Below are 22487 nucleotides of genomic sequence, written 5' to 3'. Positions count from 1 at the left end.
GTTCCAGCCCAGCCATCATTTTCAGAGAATACGGGCCCTGTCCCAAGCCACCAGCCATTGCCAATGGGCACCCGGAGGAAGGGAGGAAGGGAGGAAGGGGTACCCGCCAGCTTGCGGAACCAACAAGGGCTTGGTGCTGCTGGTGGGGGGTGCCCTGGGCAGACGTTAAGGAAGGAGAGGAGGGGGCTGGGGCTCTGGCCAGGGAGGCCGTGTCCTCTGCACCAGGCAGAACAGGGGGCTGGGCCGCCCTCAGCCTGGATCTGGCCGGGGCTGGGATGCGAGCTCCGGGAACAGGGCCCAGCCCTCACCTGCCTGGCCTGCTTCTTGCCAGGAGAAGGGGCTCAGGAAGGTTTCCGAGCTGCCCCACGCCCCCGCCTGGAGTTCCTGACCCTCAGGGGAAGCTGAGGCTACAGAGAGCACCAAGTGCAAAGGACCTGGTGGCTGGATTCAGAGCCCTTGTCCCCAGGTCCCCGCTCCTCCCCACTGCCCTGTCCCAGCTCTCCCACTGTTCCACAGGGCCACATCATCTTCTGCTCCTGCTGAGTTCCCCTTCACATTTGAAAAGCAAATTACAGGCCGGGCGCGGTGGCTCACGCCTGTAATCCCAGCACTTTGGGAGGCCGAGACGGGCGGATCACGAGGTCAGGAGATCGAGACCATCCTGGCTAACACGGTGAAACCCCGTCTCTGCTAAAAATACAAAAAACTAGCCAGGCGAGGTGGCAGGCGCCTGTAGTCCCAGCTACTCGGGAGGCTGAGGCAGGAGAATGGTGTAAATCTGGGAGGCGGAGCTTGCAGTGAGCCAAGATCGCGCCACTGCACTCCAGCCTGGGCGACAGAGCGAGACTCCGTCTCAAAAAAAAAGAAAAGCAAATTACAGGAGGGAGAAGGCAAACCCGGAGTGAACAGGGCCTCCTAGGCCTCCTTGGACCCCTGGGGGAGCCGAGGAGGGCTTCTATAGGCCGACTGGGATCTCAGGGGCAGAATAGGGGCCCAGCCCACAGCTGAGGGCAACTCTAATCAGCAGAGATGGCCCAGCATGCTTTATCGTCAGCGGCACAGGGCCACCTGTGGGGAAGGGGGTGGGGGCCTGACTGGCTGGGTCAGCCACCCCGTCAAAGCCAGGGGCCACCAGGAGCAGGGCTGTGTGGTGCAGAGCAGCCATGTCCTGGGGGAGGGAGGTCTGGCTCTGCTCCTCCCAGCTGCAGGCCCTGGGCAGCCGCAACCTCTCGGAGCCTGCCTGTCCCTCTCCTGAGGTCTGGGTTTTGCCAGCACAGAGCAGGGACGTCAGCAATGTGCCCAGCCTGGTGCAGGCCCAGGGCAGGCCCTCTCTCCACAGGTGTCCTCTGGCTCTGCTCTATAAGTTCTGTGACGACATGGCTGGCACCAGGGTCTGAGGGCTTTGATGCTGGGGAACATCCTTGCACCTCTGCAGCAGATGTGAAAGTCTGTGGAGCCCGGGGACCTGGAGCAGGCGGCCTGGGTGGGGCTGCTGCCTTCTTGGTCGGGACCAGATTGTCCTCCCTGGCTGGACAGCCCTGGGCACAGCGTTCGAATACCCAACATTTCAACTCTGCTCTGTGCAATGGGAGTGATTCTAACAGTGCTGGATCAAGGCATGGTTGGGAGGCTTGGGTGAGGTCATGTGTTCCACGGTCCTATCCACACAAAGGTCATGTAGCCTTGGGGGGCACTGGAGCGGCAGGTGTGGTTTTGGGGACCTGCCACGGGTCACAGCCCTGGACCAAGCCAGGCCATCGGGGCTCTTTTCCTCGAATTTGAACGCTGAGCTGAGGGACACTGGGGTTGTGCTGGGGCCACTCCTGAGCCACTGCTGTTGGGGCCTGAACAGTGCCTTCCCCCTGCCCTCCCAGCTGCAAGCCCCAACCAAATACCTGCTCCTGGCTTCAGTTAGTCAGATTCCACTTCTGGCACCTGCAGTCTGATTGATTGATTGATTGATTGATTGATTGATTTGAGACAGAGTCTTGCTCTGCTGCCCAGGCTGCAGGGCAGTGGTGAGAACAAGGCTCATTGCAGCCTCGACCTTCTGGACCCAAGCGATCCTCAGCCTCCCAAGTAGCTGGGTCTACAGGCACAAAGCACCACGCCTGGCTAATTTTTGTGTTTTTTGTAGAGATGGGCTCTCACTATGTTGCCCAGCCTGGGCTCAAACAATCCTCCTGCCTTGGCTTCCCAAAGTGCTGGGATTACAGGCGTGAACCACCATGCCAGCCAAAAGTGTCTTTGCACATCTACACAAATAAAATGTGTTTCTGTACGTACACTGGTTTTGTACCCAGCAGCCCTTTTAAAAAATATTGTGTCACATTGGCTTCCTCTCTTACTTCTTGCTCCTCCTTTATGTAAAACTGCGGAATCTTTTGAGCGTCAGTTGCAGACACCTTGACACCTCACCCTAAATACTTTAGTGTCAAATGTCTGAGAACACCAGCCTGCCTCCAGCAGCATGCCTGGGGAAACGCAATGCCACACGGAACGAAGCACAGCCCTCCGCGGCCCCGCCTGCTGAGTGTAAACTTCCCTGTCAGCTCCGTGGCCCGCCAGAGCAGTCCCACCCCAAGCCTCATTCAGGATCCTATCCAGAGTCTCCCGTTAGCCTCCTCTCATCTATAACGCGCACCGCACCCTTTTGCCTTTTTAAAAACATTGTCCTTTTCTGAGCATCTGGAGTGGCGATTCCGAGAACGCCTCTGGATCCGACTCCCTTGTGCTCAGTGCAGGTCAAGCGTCCCAGGCAGGAGCATCACTTAGGGGCTGCTGAGCCACCCGAGGGAAGGCAAGCCTGGGAGAGGCAGTCCCACAGCCGTTGGCCTGCCACTCAGGGCCTCTCATGGCCTCTCCTCTGGTGCCATCTCCTACCCCAGAGCTGGACAGCAGGCCTGGGGAGTGGCCTCTCAGACCTGTCCCTTTGATGGACTTGGGGCTCCTTCAGGGGCACCTGCCTCTTGTTTCTCCCCTAAGCAGGCAGAGGGTGACTGGTGGAGAGCAGAGGGGATCCCTGATGGCTGGAAGCGAGGGGAACAGTGCAGAGAGAGCACAGCTCAAGATGGGGAACTCTCCCGGGGTGTCTGGCCACTGCCTGACCCTCAAACCAAGGGGAGTGTCTGAGAGTCAGGCAGGAGGGCCGGGTGCAGAGGCAGGCCTGGGAGGCTTCTGGACGGGAACCGGCCCACCTTCTCCTGAGAAAAGGCTCACAGAGATGGCAAGCGTCCCAGCTGAGGCCCCTGGGGGCACGGGGTGGCCCTGTGGTCCAGTTGGGTACAGAAGGAAGGTGGGACCGGCCCTCAATCGGCCGACAGCCAGGAGTGCTGGGAGACAGAGGGGGGGTGTCACCACATCCTAGGGTAGATTCCCATCGGGGTGGGTGGAGGAGGGAACGCTTCCTGTGGCAAGGCCCTCTCATCTCTGTCTTGGAACTGCTGCGTGGGTGTGGGGTCGCCACTTCCCAGCGAGCTCTGGCTATCAGGTGGTGCATGGTCTGGAGCTGTCAGGGCCCGAGGAGGTGCCCCAGCACTTGGCAACAGCAGAGGCCCGTCACCTTCTCAGGCAGAGGGTGAGGAAAGAAGGTGCTGCTGGAACTGGCAAGAGGGGCCTTGAGCACGGGGGCCCGAGGTGGGCGAGACATGCTCGCCCTACTCCTCCCCCCACCCTCAGGCTTCCCTCTGGCTCCAGTGCCCAGAAGCCACCGTTAGGCACAGGCTTGGGGCCAGGCTCCAGGCTCTGAGCAGGGTGGGGACCCGGGCATGGCCCCGCCTCTCCAGCCCAGCAGCCACTCCCCTCTGGCCCCTTCACTCAGATCAATAAACAAGTGTAGGAATGAATTCCATTTCGGTGAGGCATCAATAAAGAGCAGATTCCCAAGCCCTAGGATTGGGTCCACGGCCAACTCTGCAGAGCTGAGGGCCCCCAGTGGGCTGGCTCTGGCACCTGTTAGGACCCGCCCAGGGGGAAGGGGAGGAGTCATGGGCCTCCTGATGTCCACCCTGACTCCCAGGTCACCCTGCAAGGCCAGCACCGCCCTTCTGATCCCCCAGTGCTGTGGCCTGGGAATAGCCAACCCCAGCCTGGGATGAAGCAGGTAAGGCCCGGGAGGAGGGGACTGCAGAGCTTCCCCAGGAGTTTGGGAGCTGCTCATGGCTTGTCTCAGTTCTCCAGCTGGCTGTGGACCTGGGATGGATGAGAACAAGGAGGGAGCCAGCCAGACGTCAGGGAAGCTGGGCACAGGGTGGAGCAGGGGCCCAGTGTGGCATGAGACACCTGGAGCTAGAGAAGCTGTGCCAGCGGCAGGTTCAGCAGGACTTGCTGAACCCCAAGGGTGGGGTGTGGACAGGGAGACCACCCTGCTCGGGAGACAGCAACCCCCTCTACCATCCACGCCCTCACTCCACATCCCATGGGACCCCTGCTGGGATAGCAGTCTCTGCAAAATGCCCTTAAGTCCACAGAAACCGCCAAAGCTTTCCTGAGACCAGGGACATTAACCGGGGACATTATCTGCAACAATGGGGACCACACCTGGTGTACCGAGGTCTCCAGTCCTCGAGGGGGGAGGTGCGTGAGAGCAGAGGGGACAGGAGCCCTGAGTTCCTGAGCTAATGCTACAGAGTCACCATTGGACTAGCACGTCAGGTGGATCTAACCAGGCCCCAGTGAGGCTCTGCAGAACGTGGATGGGGTCAGAGCGTGCTCTTCCCAGCAATGTCCGAGAGGCATTGGCCCCGCTGCCCTGGCCTGATGCAGGCTCCAGAGCTGTGGGGTGCAGTGTGAGCCCTTGGCCCTGAGAAGCTGTTCTCCCCAGTCTGCCTCATCTGAGAAGCCGGGTCAGCTGCCTGGCTGAGGGCCATGGGCACTATCCTGGGCAGCAGGAGGGACCTGCCATGTGCCCTGCCAGGGTGATGATTTTCATTAATCTGCAAAATATTGTGTCTTAGATAAGGGTAGGCTTCTTAGTCAGACAAACCTAGTTTCAATCCTGCTGTGTGGCCTTGGGTAAATTACTGACCCTCTCTGTGCCTCATCTTTAATGTGATTTCCATGGCAGGGCAGTCGTGGGGACCCCATGTGCTAATGCTATAAATGGACCAAGTACAGGTAGGTGCTGGCCTGTGCCAACTTTCTCTTCTTTCTCCTCTCCCTTCCTACCCCATGTCTCTGTGGCCAAGGGACAAGGTGGTTGGAGGTCTCCATGAGGCACCTGGGGCTGGCACTCTTGGCCGGCATAAGCCCGCCAGGCTCTGGGAATGGTCAGCCCTGCTCGGAGTGGGCAGATGGGTAGGCATGGCCAAGGGCCGGAGGTGGTCACAGGTAGGCTGCCGGTGGCAAAGGGCAGCCTCTCACCTGGCCTCTGGTGAGAGGAGAAGCCCTGCCCAGCCGTGGCAGTAAGCTGGGAGCGCATCAGTGGCCCTGCCCTGCTCATTCCCCTAAGGTGAGCTTCGCCCCCACCCTCCCTGAGCATGCCTAGCTCCTCCAGACTCAGGCAGTCACATTCCACTAGTGCAGGAATGCTGGGGGGCCGGGGCCGGGCCAGGTTGCACCCAGGGCCACCCACGTGCCCCCACCCACGAGAAGCAGCACGAAGTCCCCTCCCCGTCCTCCACCCCTGTCTGTCCCCCTTCAGGTTTGGCTCTGATCTCTGGCTCTCCAGGGGAAATTTCCTTGTGGAGTTAGTGGAGTCGACTTTGCTGACAACAGACAGTGGGGCCTATAATAGGCTAAGGATATTATCTCTGCACCTAGGAAACCCCCACCATTCACTACTTATTCATTCACCCACCCACCCATCTATCTATCCACCTGCCACCCACACATCTATCCACCTGCCAACCCACCCATCTATCCACCCATCTACCCACCCATCCACCCACCCATTTATCTATCCACCCACCCACCCACCTACCCTTCTATCAACCCCCTACCCATCCATCCATTCACCCTTCCACCCACCAATTCACCTATCCATCCGTCCACCCACCTACCCATCTATCCACCCCATCCACCCACCCATCCACCCCACCCATCCACCCACTCATCCACCCACCCATTTATCCGCCCACCCATCCACCCCACCCATCCACCCATCCACCACATCCACTCATCCATCCACCCGTTCACCTATCCACCCATCCACCCATCCACTCATCCAACCATGCACCCATCCACCCATCCAACCATCTACTCATCCAACCATCCAACCATGCACCCATCCACCCATCCAACCATCCAACCATCTACCCATCCAACCATCCAACCATCCACCCATGCACCCATCCACCCCATCCATCCTATCCATCCACCCATCTGTCCTTCCATTCAATAAATGCTTCCTGAGAGAAGAGACCCACCCTCCAGAGCTGACCCTGCAGCCCAGACCAGGTCTTCTGGCATGGTCGTTGGACCACCTGGGTCAGACCACATGGGGTCCTGGTGGTCACATTGACACCTCCTAGGCTCTACTCTCCAGGGCTGGACCTGGGCATCTGCATTTTCACCGAGGTCCTCTGAGGACCACATACTGATGCTTTTTCCACAGGCTCTGAAGGCCCAGCGAAGGAGCTGACAAAGCAATGGACTGTGGCAAGGTTCTGCCAGGGGCCCAGCCATGGCTCAGGAGGTGCAGAGACCTGAGCAGAGGCCTCTAAGCTCCGCCCATTCCCCACCAGCCTGGCACAAGGTCCATCAAGGCCAGAGTTCTGGAATGTAGGGGATTTGGGGCTACACTTCCTTATAGGACAGGGGAGTCCTGGGGACAAGGTCCCCAACCCTGTGCACCCTTTGGTGGCCCGGCACTTGTCTCCAAAGGGAGGGCTCCAAAGTCGGGGCAGGCTGCCTGGATCCCAGCTGGGCCCTGCTCTGGCCTCCTGGCTCTCCTTTCAGGCCCCTTCCCCAAGGGCCCATCCCCCGCCCAGCCTGAGCTTCAGTCCAGGCTCACACCCTTCCCTGTCTCACTCATGTGGGCCTTTCCAGGGTCAGTGACAGACCCTGGGGACCCCATCCAGCCCAGGCCACACAGCAAGAGGGGAACGGCTTGCCTGGGCCGGGTGTGGGTGTGGGAATGGCTGGAATCCTTCCAAGGTGCCCTTGCCTTCACCCCGTGCCCCCATGGTCCTGCACCTGGGCACTGGGCTTGCAGAGCTGCTGAATTGCATGGGGGACCCTCACCCTTAGATCTCGTTCATGCTCATGGCTTTTCAGGGGTCCTCTGATGCACCCAGGCCCCTCCTCCCAGCTGGCCTGATTAGCAATGAGTGCAACACCGGGAAAATTATTAATTTCCATCCCTCAAGTTTACTTCTGGGAAAGTTTGCCAATTAACTTGGCAAGCTGAGGCTCCCAGAATAAAAGGCAAAGGGAGGGAGAGGCACTGGGATGGTCCTTGGTGGGAGGGGCAGCAGGTGCAGACTCCATCCTCAGGAGCAGGGGTGGGGTGGCCTTGGACAGGGCTGGGGCCACTGGCTGGGAGTGGCCTAAAGTGAAACGAGGAGGTACCCTGCAGCGCCCCTCCGGCCGCCATACCAAGGGTGGCCCCACACACGGCTGCACTGCATCTGGCTAAAACCCGTGGGGGCCTGGAAGTGGGATGCAGGGGCACCTGGGGGCCTGGTTCTGACAGTGTCCACATCTGGACGCTGAACACACAGGCTATTGACGGGTCTGAAATAAAAGGGGCTGCGAGCAGCAGGCAGATCCTGGGACCACCACGGCTGGACATGGTCCCATCCAACAGCCCCCAGCTCCGGTCCTTCTCACGTTTTCTTTTTTTGTTTGTTTGTTTTGTTTTTGTTTTTGTGACAAGTTCTTGCTCCATCTCCCAGGCTGGAGTGCAGTGGCGTGATCATGGCTCACTGCAGCCTTAACTTCCTGGCCTCAAGCAATCCTCCTGCCTCAGCCTCCTGATTAGCTGAGACCACAGGCATGTGCCACCAAGCCCAGCTAATTTTATTTTATTTTTTGTAGAGATGCGGGTCTCCCTACGTTGCCCAGGTTGGTCTCAAACTCTGGAACTCAAGTGAGCCTCCAGCCTTGGCCTCCCAAAGTGCTGGGATTACAGGCCCGGCCCCTTCTTCTGTGCAAAGCCAGGCCCCCGCCCAACCCCAATGCTAGGCTCCACACTTCCCAGAAGGCTTTCCCCCTCTCTTCCCCTCTCTTCCCAGAAAGTGGTTTGCTTTGGCTCAGTCACTAGGGGTGAAATGTTGTTGTCACGATTTCAGCTCCTGCCTTGCCCTGAGGTCTGTGTGTCGGTTGGGGAGGGGGCAGCGGGATGGTGCCCCTTCCCAGCCAAGCAGCCTCTGCACAGTGGGTGTGCAGCCTCGGGGAGGCAGATGCCAGGTGCAGAAGGAAGCCAAGGGGACCCACCTGGAGAAGTTTCTGGGTCCTCAGGCCTTGGCACTGACTACGGGGCCCTGGCTGGGCAGATAGCGCCAGGAGAGACACTGGACTCTCCCAAGGGTAGAAGAAATAACCAACCCCACACAACAAGGCTGCTTCCTCTGTGGCCAGATCCAAGGCAGGGCTCCTGAAGAGGGGCCTGAGCCACTGGGCCCGCTGCCTTTGGACCCAAGGGACCTGTCCAGATGCTTGTAGGGGTGCAGGGAGTGAGGGGAGCCACCGTACCCAAGGTCACAGCATCCCCGGGAAACGGTCCTGCCTAGCAGGCTTCTGGATGTCTGGCTCAGGAATGTTTCCCCAGGCCCACTCTGTAGTGGCCAGGGACAGAATGGGCAAGGCCACAGCTTTTTAAAGGGCAGCCAGAACATTTGTCTTCTGCCAGAGTAAGGCCATGGCTGTGCCCTCCACGTCCCCGGCACTTCCCACTACCCCAGGCTCACCTCATCTCGGTGCCTCCTAATGGAGGCACTGTGGCCCAGCCCCTCCAGCAATGTCCCAACAGCCCCCATCAAGCCCCAGAAGTACTCAGAAACATAAATTAAAACAAATTGCATTTAAAAACTACAAATAGGGGCCATTTTATTGTTTTTTTATTGCATAACAGCCATTAATAAAGTATAGTCCCTGCACCTTAATTGCCTGGAGACTAAAGTTCAATTCCTGTCCTCCATGCAGGCTGGGGATGCCATTGTCACAGCCACATACCTGGGGTAATACAAGTGTAAATACGTTTATGGGCAGGATGAGGGGCTTGGGAGAGGGCCCTGCTGCCCACAGGGCAGGGCGGGTCCTGGAGCTCTCCGCTGGGAGGAGCCGCTGCCCCGCAATGACGACAACACTGATGATGGGGTAGTGGATCCTGGGACCAATTGGACATGAAGAGGCCACTCCCACTGGGGTAGAATGAGGTAGGGGCTGAGACCCTCCTGCCTCCCCTTCCTGACCAAGAAGGGCCCCCGCAGGAGAAGGAGATGCAGGCACAGGATTGGCTGTATGAGGGCCCCTAGCAGTCCACACACACGAGCGCACACATGCACGTGCACACACACACACCCTGGACCCCTGTGACAGGGAAGCAGAACAGGAGGCCAAGAGCAGCCATACACGATAGGACTGGCTGACCGGGCTGCCCAGAGCCCTTCCTGGGTTCAGCCTCTTTCCTGGGCTTCTCCTCCCACTGGAGGGAGGGCCGGGAGGGCAGAGGTCCGTCCTCTTTCCACACTAAGCACCCACACTCTGCAAGGATGTGTGAGCCAGAAGCTGTGCTAAGCAGTCAGGGCTCCCCAGTTGCCCTTGCCAGACAGGTGGGCCCAGCAACTGCTTCCCACCTGAACCCACTGCACAGCCTGCCAGGTGGGGGCAGGCTGGAGCGGGGTCAGCAGCACTGGGGGGATGGGCGGTGTGCAGAGCCCAGCAGTCGCCTGGCTGCCAGGGAGGGGCCAAGGAATCAGGCACCACTTGTGCTGGAGCCCCTTCCCTCTCCCTCCTCAACCCCCTCTTCTACCCCAGGGCCCAGGTCGGTTAATCTTTAACTGCTTCTGGGCCAGCGCTGTCCCCAAAAGCAAACAAAGCAGAATTCCTGGGGAGGAGGAGGCAAGTCTTCCAAGTAGGGCTGGGCAGTGGTGTCTTTTTTTTTTTTTTTTTCAAGATGAAGTCTCGCTTTGTCGCCCAGGCTTGAGTGCAGTGGTGTGATCTCGGCTCACTGCAACCTCCGCCTCCCGGGTTGAAATCATTCTCCTGCCTCAGCCTCCCGAGTAGCTGGGACTACAGGCGCCCGCCACCACGCCCGGCTAATTTTTTGTATTTTTAGTGGAGATGGGTTTTACCTTGTTAGCCAGGATGGTCTCAATCTCCTGACCTCGTGATCCGCCCGCCTTGGCCTCCCAAAGTGCTGAGATTACAGGCGTGAGCCACCGCGCCCTGCCCTTAGTAGAGAGGGGGTTTCACCATATTGTCCAGGCTGATCTCAAACTTCTGACCTAGTGATCTGCCCTCCTCGGCCTCCCACAGTGCTGGGATTACAGGCATTAGCCACTGCGTCCAGCCTGCAGTGGTGTGTTAAAGGAGGCACTGGGTGAGGGTCACTGGGGAGGGCTCCGGGTGGGTGGGGTGTCCAGGCCTCTGCCTCGTGCCCAAGCCTCATTCATGCTGGAGACTATCAGCTTCTCCCCAGTTCACTGCCCAGGTGTGACCAGGGGCAGGGACGGTAGGCACGGCAGGCAGAAGGGGCCAGCAGAACCCCAAGGCCACATACTTAGGAGCCTGATGTAAGGTTCTGAAGGCCGGGGAGGGGGCCATAGGGCCAGAGCGGGGGAGGAGGTCCCCACTGCAGCTCGAGAGCAGAAGTGTCCCTGGAGAAGGCAGGGGGAGGGGGCGCTTCCTCCAGAAATCTGCCAGGCCATTGTTACACTTTCTGAGGCCAGGGAATGTTTCCAGGAGGTTGTGACAACCAAAAATAATAATAATATCGCCCCTCCCCCAGCAGCAGGGATTCTGGAAAAAACAGCTGCTGCCGTTATCGGGGCCGAGGAAAAAACAAGGTCAGGCACTGGGAAGATTTAATTTCAGGCGCGTCCCCTCAGCCCGCCGGCCACTCACCGCACGCACGCGTCCTCCCCGCGCGGGGTGGCGGCCGGCGGGAGCCACGTGGAGCAGCCGCGGTCCCTCCGGCCACGCCTGGCTACCGATTCTCGAAGGGGGCCTTGGGCCAGGCCCCGCATCCCGAGGCTGTTGCTGCGGCTCCCGCCCGCCGGGAGACGACCGGGGAAGGGGTGGGCCGTGCTGGGCCTTCTGTCCGTCCGTCCTTCCCCAACTCTGCGGGGGCTAAATCCGTCTTCAACAAACCTCGCAAAAAAGCCAGGGGCGGGGGTTGACGCCGCCGTTGCTGGAGAATAGGTCAGAAGTGACAGCAGAATGGGCCGCTGAGACCCCCGTCCCCGCCCTGGTCCTCTGTCGGCCTGGCGGGCGGCGCCGTGGGGAGGGCCCGCTCAGAGGCGGGGGTCGCCCGGGCCGGGGAATTCCTCGCGCCGACGCCCACTCCCCACGGGCCGCACTCGCCGAGGGGCCGACAGGGGCTCCGGTGGAGGACGCGGTGGGCGCTGGGTCCCGCTCTAGCTGCTGCCGCCGGCCATGCCCGGGTCTCCGGGAGCGCAGTTGTTTGGCACAAAGTAGCGCCGAAGACCCTGCCGGGTGTCCCGCCGCGACTGCCGCTGCGCCCGCACAGGGCCAGCTCGTGAACGCGTGCGGGGGCTTTCGAGGGCGCTTCCTCTACTCTGCGCGCCCGGGGGAGCTGTCCGGTCGCCGCTGGCGGGCAGAGGCCTCGGGCCCCATGGGTGCCCCCGAGACCCCGGATCCTGCGCTGGGAATGTCGACGTTTCATACGAGCCAGCGGAGCGGGCCCGAGCCTTGGCCGGGAACCGGCGCCGCGTGCGCACTGGCCGGCGAGGCTTCTGGCCCGCGGGGGAAGGAGCCCAGCCCCGCCCCGCGTGAGCGCCTGTCTCCCCGGTAGAAACTAACACACAAAACAATTCTCCGTATTTCCCAAACTGGGGTTTGGGAGTAAGGAGCAAGTATAGGGGAGGGGACAGGGTCCAACCCGCTGGTTTTTTACTTTAAAAATTATATATTTTATGTCACGATCGCTTTTTGTTAAGACCACAAACATCCAATTTGGCTTGGCGTAATAAAATCAGCCGGAGCTCCCTTAAACGGAGCCATTCCGGTGAATTAAGTTGTGAAATCTAATCTATTATATCCATAAAGAAGAATGCTTTCATTGTAAATTCAGGTTATAAAGAAACTATACCTGGGTCGCCGGCCTCCCTTTCGGATTTACTACTTGAAGGCTTATCAAATTACTTCAAAATGCTGGGCTACCCCTCCATATCTCATGGCAACAAAATTAAACGTGGCAACATTTCTTTTAATAGTAGGAAAGGTCAAAACAACCGCCACAACAAGGGGATATAATTTTTAAAAGATATCCTTCCCCACCCCCGGACGTCTTCTCCGCCTTTGGAAGCGCCCTATTTTCCCAATTAATTGAAGTTTTTAAAACATCTCAACGCGCCACGACTTCCTTCTGGTTCTCCCCCGCTCCAGGAGGCGTCTGGAGCGCAGCTCCCGGGTGGATCGCACGTGGGCCGTCAGACTCCGGGCGCCCGGACGTCAGCCGGAGGCGCGGGGATCTCGTGGCTCCGCGGCGAACCCGCGCCCCAGCGTGGCCCGCACACCTGGGCCGAGCCGGGGCCGCCTCGGGAGCCCCTTGCTGGCTCCTGGGGTCCCCACTCGGCTCAGCAATGGCCGGGCCAAACAAAGGAGTCGCTAGGGAGGGGTTAATCCGCCCCTCAGCCTTCTTCGTCCTCCCCTCCGCCCCTTCTCAGGCGGCATGGAGGAGGGGAGATGCGGCCCCTAATATGATGTGTTTGGTTTAACCCGCGGGGTGTGGGTATTTGCTGAGCTTTCTTGGGTGAGGGTTGGGCCCCCTCCCCTCCACTCCTGTGCATGATACCCTGGCTGGGGTCGGGGGCGTCCTGCGCTGGCCAGAAGTCGGGGTCACCAGGGACTCTCAGCTCTCGCTCCCGAAAGAGGGGAGTTGCACGGACGGCGAGGAGGATCGATACATTCCTAAGTTCCCAGGGAAGCGAGGCCGCGGCTGTTGTCAAGTCGCGAGGAAGATTTATGAGGCGCGGGCCGAGCATGGCCCGGCCCGGCGGAGGCCGCCCGCGCACCCAGGCTAATCTTTGATTTCCATCTAGTTATTTTTTTTCCTGCCATCTCCAAGTCGGCATCCGGAAAGGGGAACAAAGGGAGGAGGATGGGGGATGGGGGCGCCAAGCGGTGGCGAGGGCTCAGTCCGGCCACCTTCCTCCTCCGTGAGGGCTCCTGGGCGCCCCAGGCTCGCGCCCAGTGCGGTGCCCAGGAGGGCGCAGTTGGAAAGGTGACCGGGCTGGGGCTGTCGGGGACCCGCACTGCGGGGTGACTCTTCCAGCCGCTAGGCCCACGGCAGGACTTCTAGGGAGGGGTTCCTGCAAATGCCCTTGGACGGAGAGAGGACGGAAAGAATATTCTCCCTTAAATTGCAATTAAGGGTATGCGGGGCGGCGGTGCTGGGGGGGTGCTGCGGCAGGCCCGGTTCGCTCAACCGGAGGCAGCAGCTCAGCCCTGGGCCGACAAGGCCGAGGGAAACGGGATTTCTTTGCTTCCCGCACGGAAAAGATCCGTCCAAGCGGGTAAGAGGGAAGCGAAGCTTGCATTTTTCATGCTGAAAAAAAATTCAAAATGGAAAATCATTTTATTGGTCACCACCCATAAGTAAACTAAAAACAGGGATAATTAGAGTGTGGGGATTTGGAGGGACCATAAATCTGCGGCGCCTTTTCCACTGGAATCAGGAGCCTTTATGGCTTATTGAGTTTTATTTTGAGAGAAATGAGATCCCTGGCTTTGGTGCAGGCGGGTGTGCACTCTGAGCGTCTTTCGTGGGGCGGGGGGGAGGGGGGAGCGAGGAGATTCGCGCAGCCAGGGCGCTGCGAACCCCGAGTCTCGGTCCTCGAAGGCGGCAGGAGAAACAGCGCGCTGTGCCCCGACCCCTCTCGCCCCCAGGGCCTTTCTCTCCCCAGCTCGGAAACCGCGACTTGGGACGAGCTGGGGGAGGTTCCCCAGGGCTCCAGACGCCCGGGCCGAAAACCAGGCCATGGGTACCAAACCCGACTCTAGGCGGGGATTCACTTTGTCCCCACCCAAACTCTGATGAGCTATTTGGGAGTGCGCGGGGACTGGGAAGTGGCCGATGTTTATAACGTTCTTCTTTCGACTCCGGCTTCCGAGCCCACTGCCCATCGTGCCTCCTTCGCCTCCGCCCTTTGTTCTAAATTGGGGAGGGGGGACAGGGGAGAGAAAAGGACACAAAATCACCCCCCGCCCCGTCAAATCCTTAAATTTCCAATCTTCCGCAAAATGGCCAGGAATCCATTTCACTCCAGTTCTATCCCCCACCGGGTGGAGGCCAGCTTTCCAATCTCCCACACAGGCAGGATCTTTCCCACTTCCGAAAGTCTTCAAACCCAGTCACCCCAAATGCAAACATCGTGTGAAACCCCATTAATCAGTTAAGAAAGTAGGAAGAGCTCTGACTCAGCTGCCTCTAATTTTGGGAGGAGAAAGTGAGTTTCTCTTTCATCAAGTACCCCAAAATAACAGCGCTCCTTCCCTTCAGCCCGCTTCAACCGCAGCCTTGCCTTTGTTGTAAGACTCCTGTCCTTCCTAGAAAGGGGGGCGGGGAGGACTACAGGCTCACATTCCGAAGAGTTTTGTCCCCAAAACTGTTAGAAGATTCTTTTGTTTGACGTGCGCATGGGGGAGGGGAAGGAGCCCGCTCAGGCTACTCGGCCTCCTCGGACCCCGCAGAATACCTGCAAAGCCCATGGGCGTCTCCTAACCGTCTAAGTCCGGGGCTCCGGGGGCTAGTAGGGGCTGCTCCGAGACAAGGCGAGCTGCCTGCCAGACTGGGGCCAATATCGGGTTTTCCCAACCCAAGCTTCCTCCGAACACAACCCCCTCAAAACTGAGCATCCCTGGAAAATCCGGATTTTCCAGGAGGACGGGGTGGGGAGGGCTCCGGAGAACAAAGCCCGGTCATTCCAGCTCTGAGGCCGAGGCAGGGCGCACCACCTCCCGGGCGAATTCAATCGGAGCTGCAGAAAAGGGACAAGCATTTCCAAACTGGCACCCGCTCCGAGCCCACGGTGAGGGTGGAAAAGAGTCCCGGGTGGAAGCTGCAGGAATACCTTGGGCCGGGGTCTACCCCGTGTTCGGCGGACCCCCGAACCCCGCAGAAAGACACGTTTGCAGCGAAAGGATCTTACACACCAACCGGGATTTTATTCGTTCCCTAACGAGAGTGCGCACTGGGAGCGCGGGAAACAAGGAAAACGCACGTACCTGGCGGCGCTCAGAGGGCGGCCTCGCGGGCCCTCCGCTGGCGAAGGCCCCCAGAAGCCACTCCCCGCCCGGCTGCTCGCCCCACGGCCAGTCCCTCCCTCCCCGGCGACGCACCCCGCCGAGTCAGCTCACAGGAAGCTCCAGGAGCCGGAGACCCGGCTCGCCTTTCCGGGAGCTGCGTCCGTCTTCGACCGCCAGGGCCCGAGTCCTCTTCCCGGCCAGAGGGTCCCCGCGGTGGGTCCTGGCTCGGGCACGTCCTTCTGGGTTCGAGTTCCCGCGTTCCCAGGTTCCTGGCCGAAATGTGGAGACTGACGCGGAGCCCTCGGGGAAGACAAGGCGGCGGCGGCCGCCGTCCGAGCAGGAGCCCCGGGGCGGGAGGGGTGCAGGGCAGAGAAGGCCGGCGGAGGAGCGGGCGGGATCCCAGCGCCCCGCGCCCCGCGGCCACCGCCCTCCGGGGCGCCCAGCCCCACCCCACGTGGAACCGCCCACCCACGTGGAACCGTCCCGCCCCCGCCGCCCGCCCCGCGAGGGGAGGCGGCCCGAGCAACGGCGACACCAGCAACTCCCGGCCCCGGGCCGAAACGCCGCGCCCCTCCCCGGGCCGCGCTCCCCGCCCCGCCTCCCCAGCGCGCGGCTCCCGCCCGACCCGCGCTCTCCCCGGCCCGCCCCAACCCCGCCCAATCACCGCCCGCCGCGGCCGCTCCCTTTGTCTGAGCCGCCGGCGCAGGCCAATGGGATCGCGCGGAGGCGCGGGAGGCTTGGCCAATGGGTGGCCCAGGGGGCGTGGCTGGCGGGAGGCGCTGCAGGCGGCCGGGATCTGTGCGCGGAGACTGGAGACTGCGGCGCCCGCGGTTGCTTCCCAGACGCCTAGCTACAGCCAGCAGGATCCCGCCGCCGTGTTGTGGGTTTCCGACCCTCCCTCCGCTGTCGGGAGAAGCGCCCGAGTCGGGAGGGAGGTGGGAGAAGATGACCCCGCGTCCAGGCTGCGGGGAGCGGGACGGCGGTTTGAATGGACATGGTCAGCCCCGGGGCCGGAGAGGGTTCGGCTCAGAGCAGCCTGGGTTAGGTTCAGAGCCCTGCTGTGCACGTTTCCGCGAGGATCTGCAGAGAGACGTACAGGCGACGCAGGCCCCGGGAAGGAAGGAGGGTGCCTGGGCTCGGACGAACGATAACGCTGTGTTCTGTACAAAGGGATCCGTACAAAGGGATCCTGGAGTCCAGGGAATGTGTCCCAGGCCCCGAGCCCGGACAGGGTTCGTGAGATTGGCGTCCGCTGCCCCGGGCTCACCCCGAATGGGGAGTGACCCCTGTCGCCTGAGCTGTGTCACATTGAGGGGAAATGCCAGGACACCCTCAGCAGGGCCCAGGGACTGAGATCTGGAGCGGAGCACAGCCAGGCGGCGTGGCCTGTGCCCTCCGCCCTGCCCAGAGGGAGTCTTCTTCCAGGCTGGAGCGAGCATCTCCCCTGGAGCAAGGGATGAAGGAAGGGGCTCCTGTGCCCTCAGTCCGGCCCTGTAGGGCAGCAGGGGCGGAGAATGCCTGGACCTTCTTATCCCTGATTGCCTTCACCGTGGCAGGAGAAAAAGTGACAAAACTGTCTTTGGGATGCCAAAGAGCTGGTGAGTGTCGCCTTCTCTGTAACAGAAACATGTGAAGCGGGTTGTCTGCTTCGAGGTGGAGGACTTTAGTCCGCTGTGTCCTGCATCTTCTTTAAAAGTAACAGACACAGTCTTAATTTCCTGAGAAGGAGGCACATGTGGGTGTCAGTGGTCCTAGGCCTCAGGGAACGTGCTTTTCACATTTTCCTAAGTTTCCAAATCTTGTCAAAGTGAAATCACAAACCAGAATAAAAACAGGAGCAAAGCAGCCCCTGACTGTGAGATTTCAAAGGGCCTCTCCCTGCAGGGTCCAGTCCATCCCTGCAGAGTAAGTGGAACCCTGGGCATAAATAAGGCACAGCATGGCAGAGGAGCCAGCACCAGGGAACACAGTCTTATCACAAACATCCCAGGACCTGCTGGAGTCCTGCCGGGCCAGCCTGGGCCTTCTCAGTCCTTATGTCCCTGGCACTGTTGTCACCAAAGCTACCATCCAACTCAACTGCTGTTGCCAAAGCCACTAGACAGCAACTTTTAAGGCTCCACCCTGGGGTTCCCCACTCCAGGGGTCACCAGAATTCTGAGGGAGGCACTCTCTGTGTCCCCTGAGGTCCACAGCAGCTCCGGGGTCTGAGGGACGCAGGCAGGACTTCCTAGCATCCTGACCTCCTCCAGCCCTGGTTGCAGTCCACAGACCCACATCAATATGACCTTAATGGTGTGGCTCCCAGGGATTAAGCAGCCAAGGCCAGAGACCTGGATAGGTTTAGAGGCTGAGAAGGGATTTAATCAAGGTAGCCCTCCATACAGTTCCTCCTGACACCCTCCTCTCCTGTTTCCAGTCCCTGAAAATGACATTAAAAAAACAAAAAACCTGACACACTCCTCTCCTGTTTCCAGTCCCTGGAGATGACCAAAAAAAAAAAAAAAAACCTGAGGCCAGGCGCAGGGGCTCACGCCTGTCTCTCATCCCAGCACTTTGGGAGTCCGAGGCAGGCAGATCACCTGAGGTCAGGAGTTCAAGACCAGCCTGACCAACATGGAGAAACCCCGTCTCCACTAAAAATACAAAATTAGCCAGGCGTGGTGGCGCATGCCTGTAGTCCCAACTACTTAGGAGGCTGAGGCAGAATTGCTTGAACCCAGGGGGTGGAGGTTGTGGTGAGCCGAGATCGTGCCATTGCACTCCAGCCTGGGCAACAACAAGAGTGAAACTCCATCTCAAAAAAAACAAAAACAAAAAAACTGTAAGTCTATTATAACCAGGAGGGATAAGAAGGGTGCCCTCCGTGGCCCAGAAATCTGGAGGAGTCATGGGGAGACAGGGGTGGGGGACGTTGCTCTGGCTGGAGGGAAGAAACGACAGCCTTGGTGCCCAGAAGTGAAACCTGCTGGCAGGTGACGGCAGCTCCCAGGGGAGCCGAGGGGCCCTGGGACAGTTGTAGGGGGATGGCTGGGGGTGTCTGTGGGAGGGCAGCCTCACTCTTGGCTGAGTATACTCAGCACAGGCGATGGACAGAGAAGAGATCCCATTGTAGAATAACACCTAGAGAGAGCGGGGAGTCATGGGCCCCAAGCCGTCAGCCACAGCTGAGGTGCCTGACCACGTGCTGATGGACAAGCAGGGATCCCACACACAGCTGGGATCACCAACCCCAAGGACACACCACAAACCAAAGAACTAACACGAGCGAACTAACCAGCGCAGAGCCTGCGCTGTCCAGCGAGATTGGGTGCCCCTCGTCCTGGGCCTGGGCTAGATTGAATCCGCCAGGTTCCCTGGCAAGGGGTGTGCCCAGGTGGCCACCTGCAGTGGAGGTGACAGCAGTGACGTGTGCCTCTCCTGTGACTGGCCCAAAAGGCCCTCTGTTCACTTTCCCTTTCCCAGGGCCTGGCAACAACCAAGGTGACACAGGAAGCTTTGCTTGAGGACAACAGAGTCACCCTCAGCCTGGGGCCCTGAATGACTGGCCATTGTCAAACTGAAACCCTGCCATGGTTGTCAAGAGAGAAATCCACTTCTCTTTTGTTTAGGCATTTACACCAGTCTATGCCTTAGAGCAGTTTAACTTACAATTCAATTAGCGAGTTAATCATTGGTTTTTCACTCCCCTGTAGCAGAATTTTACCTCCATCTTCTCGCCGTGGCCTCTGGGTGGTGGGTGGGCTCTCCTCCCTTGACTTTGGACTGGCTCTGGCCAGTCGGAAGGAGGTAGCAGATTCAAAGTGGGCAAAGGCTTGGAACATGCCAGCAAGGGCAGCCTGGTCTTCCTGCTTGCCAGGGACCCACTGCAAGCAGGCCGTGCCCCAGAGAAGAATGGAGAAGGATGGAGGATGCAGATACTGACGGGTGCTCCAAGGAGGAGCGAGAAACCTGGGTGGACCTCAGCCCGGCCCACATCCCAGAACCCGGAGGCCAGGGGCTCGGCCGGGTGGAGGTGGGCCCTAGCCCTGTGAGCGTGAGAATTGGCTGCCAAGCTTTGAGGTCCTCGTTATGCAGCATTGTTGTGGCAGTAGCCGACTGATACGCCTGCCCCAATCACACAGAAGTCGGTACACAGGGCGCTGGGTCGGTGGTTGGACTGGGGACACGGAAACGGATGTGGTGAATTGGAGATGATAACACACGTCCCTTGGTGTGCCGAGGCAAAGGCTTGGGAACGCTGGGAAGGGGGAGGAAAGAGCCAGAAGGTTAGTGTGAGGCGCGCCTTCCCTGTAGCTTGGCCACCGTTTCCAGAAAGTGAGGGCTGGTTTGCAATTAGAGTTATCCCAGAAAGATGAGACTCACAGGTTGAAAGAGCCACTGTTTATGCCTCAAACAGTAGGAGAAAAGATGGTGGCTGTTCAAGGCCTGTCACTCAGGCAGCTCAGTCCAACAAAAGTGTGCAGGCCTGCGGCAGAGATCAGATGAAGGCTCAGGTTGCGGGGGAGGGGAGCAGATGGCTTTAATGAATCATCTGTCAGTTGGACCCACGGAAAGGCTCCGCCCATCCTAGACAGGCAGGCTTTGGGCTGGGTCTGCTCCCTGGAGACGATGGTGACTTTTTCTAACACGAGGTGTGGAAGGAAGGGTGGGTCTCACAGATGTCTGGAGGCCAAGGGCTGGCTGGCCGCCGTCCGGCTGTCCAACAGAAGCCGTTACCCCTTCTCATGGGGCCCCTGGCTGCTCTGCACTCCCAGGCTCCTTTGCAGGAGGTGTGGCTGAGTAACTGGTGGTGTCCAACAGAATCTGGCAGAAGCAACGTGCGCCAGTTTCAGGAGTACGTGAACCTTCCAGGAGGCTTTTAGGGTTCCCCCTTCTGATGGCTGGAATGGGGACATCAGAGAGATTGTAGAAGGCAAATGTGCAAGATGACAGGGCAGCCTTCAGCCTGGGGCCCACCCAGGCCCCACCCTGCAGGAGCATTTGCTCAGGCAGATCAGGGATAAATTAGCTGCTGGCTGGCGTGGGCAGCTATGTTTGGGGTCTGTTTGCTACAGTTGTGTAACTTGCACTGAGCAAGAGTCTCGGAACACACAGTGTTCAAAAACAACACCAGTAATAGCTTCAGAGAGAAGAGAAAGATATTTTCCTCTTTCAAAAAAGAATCTGGGGACTTGAACTCAGATTTTTGCTTTTTTCCGTATAATTTTACGTATTATTCAAAAATTTACAGAAGATTCAGAAATAATAACCAACAAAACCACATTCATGTGAACAAATAAAAATAAGCTTTGGGGCCGGGCACAGTGGCTTGCGCCTGTAATCCCAGCACTTTGGGAGGCCAAGGTGAGTGGATTGCTTGAGGTCAGGCATTTGAGACCAGCTTGACCAACATGGTGAAACCCCCGTCTCTACTAAAAATACAAAAATGAGCTGGGTGTGATGTCAGGTGCCTGTAATCCCAGCTAGTTGGGAGGCTGAGGCAGGAGAATCACTTGAACCCGGGAGGCAGAGGTTGCAGTGAGGCAAGATTGCGTCATTGCACTCCAGCCTGGATGACAAAGCAAGACTCTGCCTCAAAAAATATAAAAAATAAGTAAAAATAAGCTTAGGAAGATACTTCCCAAAAGTCCACTAGATATCTTGGGAAATTAAAATGTGGGGCATTGAAACAGGAAATCCTCAAACCAATGGGCCTCAGCTGAGCCTGAGTGAGTGGGCTGGGAGGTCCAGCCAGAGAATTCAGTGGAACACAGGTCACAGGGCAGAAAGGTTATAATGTGTGAAGGAAAAGTTCAGAAACATGGAAAACAGGCCCAGAGTTTTCTCCATCCACTTAAATGGAATTCCAGGGCAGAGGGAACGGGAGGGAGAGAATGTTAAAGGAAACCAAGAAAGAAAACTGCCGAGAGCCGAAAAGACACTTGAAGACGTTTTGGAACACAGGGAAAAAAGAGAAAAGTGTCAAGTGGGGAAAAAACCTGTGAGTTTAAACAAACAACAACAAAAAAGACAGTGAAGAAGAAGAAGGAGGGGAGAAGGAGCAGGAAGAGGAAGAAGAAGAGGAGGAGGAGGAGGAGGAAGGAAAAAAGAAGAAAGGAGGAGGGGAAGACGAGATGAAAAAGCCTTCATCTGACATCACACATTGGCAACCTGGGATTCAGACACTGTGGAGGGGGCACCTTCACGGCTCGGAGGGGAAGATTTGGAGGCTCTAATTCGATGCCAGGCCCAACAGCCATTCAGTGGGGAGGAAGAACAAACACTGTTTTCGGTCATGCCAAGTGCTCAGAGAGTTTCTTTCCAACAAGTACTCTCTGAAATCGTTACTAGATGAGGTCCCCTAGCAAAACAAAACACAAGTCCAAGAGGGAGATGAGAGATACATGGGCCAGCGAGGGGCTTCATGTTGGAAACACACCTCTCTGCAAGGCAGCTCTGGATGATGCCAGCATGGGCCGTGGGAGGGGAGGAGGAGGGAGGGAAAACCGCACAGCGGCCGCGTCTTTTCAGAGGGGATCATGTACGACTGAGGAACTCTGGACGGGGGTAGGAAGAGAGAAATACAGTGCACATGTTAAACATTTAAAATAACTGGCTGGGCGCGGTGGCTCATGCCTGTAATCCCAGCACTTTGGGAGCCTGAGGTGGGTGGATCACCTGAGGTCAGGAGTTTGAGACCAGCCTGGCCAAGATGGTGAAAGCTTGTCTCTACTAAAAAATACAAAAATTAGCTGGGCATGGTGTCAGACACCTGTAATGCCATCTACTTGGGAGGCTGAGGCAAGAGAGTAATTTGAACTGAGGAGGCGGAGGTTGCAGTGAACCAAGATTGCGCCACTACACTCCAGCCTGGACAAGAGTGAAACTCCATCTCAAAAAAAAAAAAAAAAAAAAAAAATTAACGTCACCACTAGATAAATAGAAATATGTAAATCTTCCAAACCATTAGAAGAAAAAAATGGGACAGGCCGGGCATGGTGGCTCACGCCTATAATCCCAGCACTTTGGGAAGCCTAGGTGGGCGGGTCACCTGAGGTCAGGAGTTCGAGACCAGTTTGGCCAACATGGTGAACCCTCGCCTCTACTAAAAATACAAAAATGAGCCGAGTGTA

General features: G+C 58.5%; 1 long non-coding RNA gene across 1 annotated transcript in view; it reads right to left on the bottom strand.

Annotated features, from left to right (window-relative positions):
* The window catches only part of LOC108534266 (TMEM105 long non-coding RNA), a 28843-nt gene extending 17714 nt beyond the window's left edge, over nucleotides 1-11129 (bottom strand). The window contains exon 1 of the long non-coding RNA XR_014485097.1: nucleotides 11008-11129. This is a non-coding gene — a long non-coding RNA (TMEM105 long non-coding RNA). The remainder of the gene's footprint in view (nucleotides 1-11007) is intronic.
* Nucleotides 11130-22487: the final 11358 nt, after the last annotated feature.

This window comes from Rhinopithecus bieti, unplaced genomic scaffold (assembly GCF_001698545.2).
Source record: "Rhinopithecus bieti isolate Rb0 unplaced genomic scaffold, ASM169854v2 scaffold_9899, whole genome shotgun sequence".
In the NCBI taxonomy this organism is placed as follows: Eukaryota; Metazoa; Chordata; class Mammalia; order Primates; family Cercopithecidae; genus Rhinopithecus; species Rhinopithecus bieti.
This window is presented reverse-complemented; position numbering and strand designations above follow the sequence as displayed.